This window comes from Siniperca chuatsi, linkage group LG14 (genome assembly GCF_020085105.1).
Source record: "Siniperca chuatsi isolate FFG_IHB_CAS linkage group LG14, ASM2008510v1, whole genome shotgun sequence".
Taxonomy (NCBI): domain Eukaryota; kingdom Metazoa; phylum Chordata; class Actinopteri; order Centrarchiformes; family Sinipercidae; genus Siniperca; species Siniperca chuatsi.
Genome location: NC_058055.1, coordinates 8,317,004 through 8,326,786, shown reverse-complemented (window position 1 = coordinate 8,326,786; position 9,783 = coordinate 8,317,004).

Sequence of the window (9,783 nt, the reverse complement as noted above, 5' to 3'; positions counted from 1 at the left end):
AATCTGCCCCTAAAACCCCAGCAGCTCTCTCTTTTCATTTTCACCCCAGGAACTATTAATACTCTCACTGTGTTAATGGAGATTAATGGGTGCGGGCAACAAACAGACATGGAAGAGCAAAAGAAAAACCATCATGAGTGTTGGTGGAGGGGGGTGCGGCACGCTGTGAGTGGGTAGAAACAAGGACGGACTGAAAGATGGATAGATTTTATTAGGCGGGGGAAAGGAAACCGTAAGTTCTGAGGTGAAAAACACCTTCATACGTCTAGAGCAAGGTGTTCTCCAAATAATTACAGTTTATTGTCCCTTCTCAGTGTTAAAGGGTGATGGTCACGTGGTGGAGTGCAGTGCAGTATACAAGAGGATAACAAAAAGTCACTTTGTTCTACATGAAATTAGAGACATAGAGCAGAAGTAGCCGAAAAGGTAAAGCATATCCTGGAATTGCATTGTTCACAGTTAACAAAAGCTGATTCTATGAAGCTGCTAAAGCATCTAAGACAGTGTCAAATGGCTCAGATGCGATACGTATGAGGCTAATTGACTGCAAACAGGCTCTCCTGTAAGCTGGGCAATGTCAGGCCGATGGAAACAGCGTTTGAGTGACGGGGCCCGGGATGGTGTGTTCACTGGGCAGCGTTGGGGACACAGGAGAGGATGGGGCTGTGCTTATATAACTTGTGGAAGATCAAGGCATCCAAGCCTGAGTCCACACCACAGCCTGGAGAAGAGAGACAGACAGTGTTTTGTGCGGGTGGGGGATGGGTGGTGGTAGTTGAGGGGGTACAGCAGAGAACATTCTAGGAAACTCAGAGGCATAATCTTCTTATCCATAGCAGATTGGTTCAATGTGTGATGTGCAGCTCGTGCACATGCACGTGTGTGTGTGTGTGTGTTCATGCATCCATACTGTATGTTTGTGCACGAGAGGTTTGTTTGTGCTCCTTCACATCACTCCTGCTCCTCCTCTTCTTCGTCCTTCACTCGCTTTCTTTTCTTCCGTGTATTTGACCCTAACCTTCTCTGCCCTTCCCTATACACTCTCTCCATTTCGTCACACACACCGGATCAAGATCCGCTCATCTGCTTTTCATCCTCATTAGTGCCTCTTTTCCTCCGTGTCAGTTTGTTCTTTCCTCCGCGATCAGAGGATGAAAGTGACCCAATGTAGAAGGCAGAACGAAGGAAGGTTTCTCACTGAGACTGCTGGTGTTCCTCTGCCCCTGGCCATGGTGGGGATTCGTGTGAGAAGCGGGAGGTGGGGGTGGTGGAAGGGCGAGGAGGGGAGGGGGTGGGTGCTGTGGACCAGATTCTGCTGATTGTAGGAAATTATATCCTCTAATTTCACCTGCAACTCCAGGAGACAAAGGCCTTAGGGAGAGAATAGGATAAGGAAGTAGGGAGGGATGAAAGAGGGAGAAGATGGACATAGGGGGCATGAGAGGGGATGTAACACTAGAACAAGGTTTGGTCTGAAGCCAGTCAGGGAAGACAGAGAAAGAGGACAGAAAGAAGAGAGGCAGCCTCTGAGAAGAAAAGTGGTTCTGCTAAACCAAACCATGTCCTTAAGGATCACCCATCCAGCTTTAGCACACATGCACACATGCCCCCACTTTTCATCTTAACACCTTACTAAAGCACCATTTGCCTTGCCGGTCCCTGTGTATCCTCCCATCTTCCTCTTCGATCCTGGTTTCCCTCTCCTCCTTGATAGTCTTACTCACAGACCGTGACTATCTCCCACTGACAGAGCTGCTACAGGATTAGAGAAAGATGAAGAAAGCGGAGTGCAGTCAGCCAGCACCTCCTGCTGTACACGAAATGCAACTGACTCACAGGTCTGCTGCATCCTTGAAAAACACAGCAAGGGCATTTCTTGATTCAGACAAAGGCCTTTTCTTTCATTCACCTATGGTTTTTATAATATGGAAAAATAAATTCAGTACACTTAAGCTTCAGACTGAATTAATGTGGGGGTATTAAATAAATATCATTAATCAATCATTAATAAATCATTAATCATCATTAATAAATGATAAGAATGAAAAAAAACATCTTCATTATTGTCCTTTAATATTGGAAGTTATTCACTGCGCATAACAAAGTGTGTTCCTGCTTATCATTTGTATAATGACAAACCTCCCAATATTATTCTGTATCAGGAAATGCTCACATCTGATTGGTAAGTCCTGAAGGTGACACAAGTGGAGTTAGCTTTGAATTGTTATCTACTCATATCAAATAGGAGATTATTTGTGGTATGATCAATTTCTTAATGCAAGCGACATTATTTCTGAAGAATTTAACATCTCAAAGCTGTTGTCCAAAGTGAGTAATGAGATGGAGAGCTGAAATGATTAGTCCATTAAACAATTAGTTGATCGATGGAAAATTAATTGCCAACTATTTTCCTAATCGGTTTACTGTTTGAGTCACTTTTCAAGCAAAAATGCAGAACATTTGCTGCCACCAGCTTCTTAAATCTGAGGATTTGCTTCTTTTTTCTGTTCTATATTATTGTAAATTAAATCTCTTTAGGTTTTGGACTGTTGGTCGCACAAAATGAGCAATTTGATTATATTACTTGATTTTTTCTTCAGTTTTCTGACATTTTATAGACAAAATGATTAATAGGTAATAATCGTTAATTGCAATTAATTAGACAAAAGGGGGCCATGACATAACACCATGTATTCCCTTTAATGTGGAAATACAGAATTAACTGAAGGAAGGAAAGCAAAATATTTAATTCAAATGTGTCATCTACTTTGCTAAATCAATGGATGACCCACATGTCGTTTCCCATCTGTTATACTAATACAACTATTAAATATAACACATTGCTCTGCCCAGAACATCATATTGTAACGTAATTTCAGTATCCATATTTAATCCAGTCAGAATGGGTTTCAACTGATTTAAAAGGTCTTTGGCAAATTTGAATACTATGAAGAAACTGGGACACGGCAGTACACGCAGTACCCTCTGTGTTTCACAATTCTGATTCCAACAGCAGCCTCAAGTCGAGCTCCTCGAAACTAGACAGTGTTTTTTCATCCAAAGACTGAGACAGCAGTCTTCTCTCCAATATTTAATGCTCTCTGAGATCCTACAAATGATCCAGCCACCAGAGCTCTCTTGTCTATTGAACTTTTCACGTGGCATGTGCTGTACATCAAGTGTGAAAACATAGTGACACAAATAGTGAGACATTTACTATTGCTCCTTTTTTTTAATGCAGTGTCCTTGTTGGACCTCTGTTATTAGTTGGAGTCAGTGGGAGTGAACAGTATCAGCCAGTGCTAAGTAATTCAGAGAGAGAGAGAGAGTTTGAGTGGAGACAGAGAATGAGAAGCTGAACGACAGAGAGTGAGCTTGGCAAAGCTACAGCGTTTCACTGCAGAGGTTTTAAATCCTTTAACATGATTTCCCTCATCCTATTAAAGACATAGCTATGGATAGGGAGACTGTAAAGTGTTACGTACAGGAGGGAGGGGGACTGAGTGAGAAGGAGAGAAAGGGAATGCAAGAGGCAGAGAGATTAAATGGGTGTTAAATATAGGGAACAAATCATCATTCCAGTCCCATTTCTATCTGCAATCAGGCTTCTAAATGTTCTCTCTGTCATCTCTTGTAGATTGGGCTGGATGACCTTCATTATTTGCTCTCCTCGAATATCATTTCTTATTCTTCACATCTCCCTTTGGTTAGGCTTTAGCCATATCAACATGTATCTTTTGCATTTTTTGAAAGGTACTAGTGGTGTATTTCTTCACTGAAAACCACTAAAAAAAGAGTAACACTGGTGGTTACAGCAACCTTTTTGGGTGCAAAGACACCTCTGCAGTGATCTATTTTAGCACATGTATGTGGATAACAACGTATTAGCATTTGTATTGCTTTGGACTAGAATGGCATAATGGCACAAAATAAGTCAGAGTAGTGTCAAACGCATCGGAAGAATTGTTAAAGAAATTTCACGTTTTTTGGTGCATGGCCACCTGTTTCCAGGTATCAAAATAGTTTGGACTGGCATATTTATTATAGCAGTAGTCATTTTTGGTGTGAGCTAAAATGGCTATAATCGATATTTTTATAATAACAATTTATTAAATGACAATGTTAAAGGGATCGCTCGTAGTGATGTACTTACAGAGAATTATCACCTCAATCTGTTGTTACACTGCGGCCCACTGTTTTGGTTCAGTCTCACTGCTCTCATAGCGTCGTTTTTGGCCACACAAGGCAGCTGTTTTCAGAAAAAAAGTTCTAAAAACCCACTGTACACCACCTACTCAGCACCAGACGACAGACAGACAAAGTTAGCGACTAGCTGGTGAACATCTCGCATGGCACATATGCATTTTACAACAACGGTAGCAGAGTTACAACTTGAAACTCTTAATCATTTCTGAAACAATGGCTCCTTGATTTTAGACAACCATCGAGTTTGCCGGCTGAAATGACAACTGTTGCTAGCAGATTGTATATAGATTATATGCTAGCTAATTAAGATAATATTAGCTACATAATTGGTTGTTTCTGGCTGAATTATTAAAATGACTCCCAGCCGAAAAGTTAGCATCCTACCAGTTAATGATCTATGTAGAAGGCATGGAAATAAAGAAATAGCACTGTTCTTGTATTGCAGTGTAGAGCTAGTTAGTCCTAGTATTACAAGTACTATACTTGTTTGTATTTTAAAACAGTATGTTTTCCCTTTTAACGTTACAAGAGAAAACAGCGTTTAGGATGGTCACGAATCGACGTGTTTGGCAAATGTAGCACATACTTGGTACCATTGGCTGGGGTTGCTGGAGAGCAGGACAAAGCAGCTAACGTTACCCTAAACTCTGATAGCATCCTGGACCGGGTTCCACACAGTGTGGAAATACTACACAGTGGATGTGCTAGCTGTGAACCCGGCTTTTTATAACATAACCTGTAAGCTCACAAACGAATGTAGTTAGCTAATTACATGCTCTTTGGCCCTACGCTTTGGTGCTACTGTATACTAAGCCAGATACATGCTAACGATTACAGCTTACAATAGAGCACACAAACAAACTGTAAAACTTACACTTTTGCTGTTGTGTCTTTGGTTTTGAAAAGGCTAAGAAAACAGCCATTAATTGAACACTAATGCTGGAGACTGGAAAGTTGATAATAACAGAGGATGTTTGCTGTTTTATATTAATAATTAAAATTATTATATTAGAAAATAGTGGACTTGGCTAAGGGCCTTTAACGTGTGTTTTGGAGTTGCCTCTACTTTATCTGTTAGTTTCTTACCTTGGAACACCTTGTCATGAACTATTGTCTGCCTAACCAGCAAATTATCTTTGCATTAGCCATATTATATTCACAATACAACATTCATGGTTACCTTCACATTCTGTCATTAGTTGTTGGTTATAGAAAATCAAATATCAAAAAGGGAAAGAGGACAGCTAATGAGAGAGCAATGTCAGAGTGAATGATGGATTCATTGGCAACAAAACAGACATTCAGTCTCAGCATACTTTTCATGATCTAATGTAGAGATTACACATCTACTCAGAACAGGACACAGAAATGGTAGGAAGTGAGGCAGAAAAAATTCTTAGCGTCAACCTTCCCTCTGTCGCCACTAAATTCTACAACCATAAAACATAAAGCTCTGAAGTTGTTCACTGACCCCTCTGACTCAGGCAGTTCATATTTTCTCTCTGTGTTCCCATGAGGGCTATCAGGATGAGGATTCATCATGGTATCTTTCCTGAAGCAGTACAGCTGTTAAGTTGATGGAAGTGGGCTCTACAAATTAAAGGACTCATTAACTCTGTATTTTGTATTATACAGTTTTATAAATCTTTTAACTGGTCTTAGCTTGTTGATTTGTGACTTGATGATTTGATTTTTACAACTTTTCCTTTCCAACTTCTCTCACTGATTAATCATCGGAAGGCATGGTAAAAAAATAAATAAATCAGATGAAGGGATTTACTAATAATTGACTAAGAATTAAATTTTTTAACTAATATAAATTTAAGTATTCAAAAAGATGTTTCTGTTGATGATGTCTTTTTATCCCATGTTTAGTCGATCACTGCCATCAATCATCTGCAATTCTTTAGCTGTTACTGTAGATGTTAGTCTCTTGTTTGCTCTCCTCCATTTTGAACTGCACTTGTAGCCTAAAAGCTATTTGTCTGAGGTTGTTTGCTGTACACCCAGATGTCAACATGGCGGACTTTGCAAAGAAAAATAAAAAATTAAGGACTGAGGAAAACATCCCTCTGTGTCATGTTCTCAGCCTTAAGAAACATTACAATGACACTCTGTATTCCATTCATACGTCCGACCTTTAAAGGTTATAGTCCATCGTTTAAAAAAAACAGCAACTGCCGACTTGAATTGTGTTCTCTTTAAATACTTTGCAGGGACTTCAGACAAATACAAAGCATATACAAAACAGTAACGTGAAACATCAGTGCCTAGAAATGCAATATCAACTTTTATCCAGCAGAGTGAGCTATTCTCCAACAACTGAAAAGTGGAAATGCGTCATCTCCTCATGAATGCATCTCTGAACTGGATCCTGTGGCTTAGCTCAGTCTCTTGTGTGTTGCCTTGATACACAGATTTGTTCCTCTCAGTTGCAGCAGCAACTGTGTCTCCTGATTGTCTATTAATGTCTTTATATGGACTGGTTTAATGGATTAAAAAACCTGATTTTTTTCAAAGTATACAGTGCATGTAATTTGTCAACACTTTGTCTTAGTGGCCTTCAGCGCTATACTTCATTGTGTTTCCATGTCAGAGGCAGATTTATTTAGTCCAGTGTTAGTCCAGTGTTCCAGTGTTCTTTTACATTTTCTAATTACAAGGACAATTAGAGTTCCTCTAAGGACAATTAGAGTTCAAGTTCAAGGAAGTTTGATTGAATTCAAGATAATGTTAAGCTGTAGTACCGAAATTTATTAGCATTTTAATATGAATAGTAACATTTTACTATAGAATACCCACTACCGCCTCTTATTCTTCTGGCAGTTACTTGGTGGTAACTGACATGTCAAATGTGTCATATGTGGAAAGATTAGCAATACTGACCCTGGATATAAAGTTGACTTTTGATGTAGCTTCACTGAATGCACATCAAAGTCATTAAACCAGTCATTCTACCTCATCCATTTTTCCAATCATATACCGCCTCCCGCTGCATTTCAACTCTTACAACCCAAGGGCACAGGAGCAGCATGCACAACCTTGATTTAGGAAACAGTGAGCTTATATCACCCTGCTGAATGCCACCCAAACAAGCCAATTTAATTCAGCAGTGCAAAGTTTCACTGTTCTCCCATCAAGTCAGTCAGGTGATGATGAAAAGCTTGATCTTGTGATGCAATCCAGGCAACAACAAAAACAAAAAAAAGACTCACTCCCACTCACAGTTTCTGACAGAAAAACTCTGGGGCCAGCCTGGACAGAGACTGCTTTGTTGTTTGCAGTTAATAATATTCAGTAAGCAGATGATACTCCTGCAGCTGTTGGCTCTTTAATCTCCTCCCTAATCTATGATAAGTGGTCAGAGCCCCAAGGACCTTAGCACCTACAGTACCTCCCCTCTCATTTTAACATGACACCTGAGATTTGCCCTCTGCACAAGGACTATTGAGAAATTTCCCTCCATACTGACCTATAGTAAGAAGTTGTGGTTAACAGCCTTTGGCTTTTGAGTCAGATTCTGTTCTTTCTCTCTGTCACAAGGCTTTTCTAGCCTTAAATCATTACTGTCAGTCATCAAAGGAGGTTGTAAAGAAGACACATTTGACTTGTAGCATGTCTTATGCATTTAAAGAACATTTCTGACACACAATGATCTCAAGCTTGTTACAGTTACTCACATAGTTCATTGAGAGTAAATACATTTTTCCAAATCTCATATTTTCTCATGATGGAGCCAATTAAGTAATTAAAGCTCAAATTAAATATGTAGTATGTTTAAGAAATGCTAGTTGCTAGTGCTAATGTTAATGCTAGTTTTAGCTACTCAACAGTGACAGGGTAAAATAAATCTTTGTGAACATAGCTTGAAAACTAATGCAAGCAAACAAAATCTGATAAACCAGTAAATCTAGAGGTAGTTGAAGGTTCTGTTACAATAAACAATTACACTTGTTATAGTAATTTAAGGATTTAGTACTCATTTTTGAAATAAGAAATAGTTGTGAGAAACAGAGCAAATTATACTCAAATACATAATTTAATGTGTCTGCAAGCTACATCAGGTGAGTATATTGCTAATTTTGTTTTTACAGATAAATTAGTGGCAAGTTATCTTTTCACAATTAAATAAAATTATTTTTGTGCTTTTTATATTGTAATAGCTAATTCAGGTAAATATATTGCCTTGGTGTATTCCGCAACTGCACAGTATTTATTCACACTTAATTAGCAGGTATCATAACTGTACATAGAAAGGGAATGGTGTCAATAAGGTCCAATTATATTTATTTATGTGATAAAACATTGTGACATTATTTGCATGTATGTTACTGTGTCTTGAAATTTGACAGGGTAGGGAAAAATCTATGCCTTTTAGATCCAATCAAACAAATGCTATAATATTCCAAGTGGACTTTCGTATCCATTTATCTATCTATCCAACCATTTCCTGCTGCATATTGTGGTTTGTTTGTGTGAGAAGCAGGCTAAGTAGTCCAGGTGTCCTCCTCCCCAGCCACGTCTTCCACTTCCTGGGACATCCCGAGGCATTCCCAGGCCAAATGGGATATTTCATCCCTCTAGTGCCCTGGATCACCTCCCAGTTGGATATTCCCGGAAGACATCCAGGGAGGTGTCCCAGGGGCAACCTCATCAGATGGCTGAACCACCTCAACTGGCTCCATTCGGCACAAAGCCACATTGGTTATGAGCTCTGTTTGTATGTTTGTGAGCTTCTTTGGGCCTCTTGTATCCTCGACTTTGTGTCATCTGTCTCATAACCATAGGTGAGAGTTTCAACTTTGGAACTCAGATTGATGACTGGACTCAGATTCAGCTCCCCCTTCACCACCACAGTTTGATAACGCCCACATCACTGTGGACGTCACACCAATCTTTCCTGTGGATCTCATGCTCCATGTTACCCTCCCCAGTGAACAAGACCCAAAGATACTTGAACTCCCATCCCAAGGGCGGCAATCCACCATTTTCCAGCAGCGTTACCATGGTCACAGTGCAATGAAGAACAAAAAGCTGAGATGCGATGCTGAGGTCACCAAACCAGACACTCTCCACATATGGCTTACCTAAAAGACTCAATGACTCGTGACTCGTGTTTAGATGGACCCCTCAGTTACACCTTGACATTCAGTCTACGAAAATCACAAAAACAACTGGTGACAAGGTACAGCCTTGAGTCCAAAATTCCTTTCCAGCACCTTAGCAGAAGCTTTCTCAGGAGGTTGAGCAGTGTGATCCTCTGAGAAGTGGAGCACACCCTCTGGCCCCAGCCTTTAAAAAAGGAACCACCAACCTTAGTTTGCCCTTAATATAAGGGTAATACTTTATTTTACAGGTATGTCATTTCTGGAAAAAAACGATGGCAGTTATTTAGTTGTGTTCAGTTTAAAAGCAGATTTCCAGAGAAAATTACCAAATTAAGAAAATGCTTACTCATTAATTCTTTACAAACATACAATTCAACAAATCGAGAATAACGTCTCTAATAATTGACAAATTTTACATTTTTGCATGTTCAGCTGACCTGCTGTGACTAAAAGATCCTTTGGGTTATGC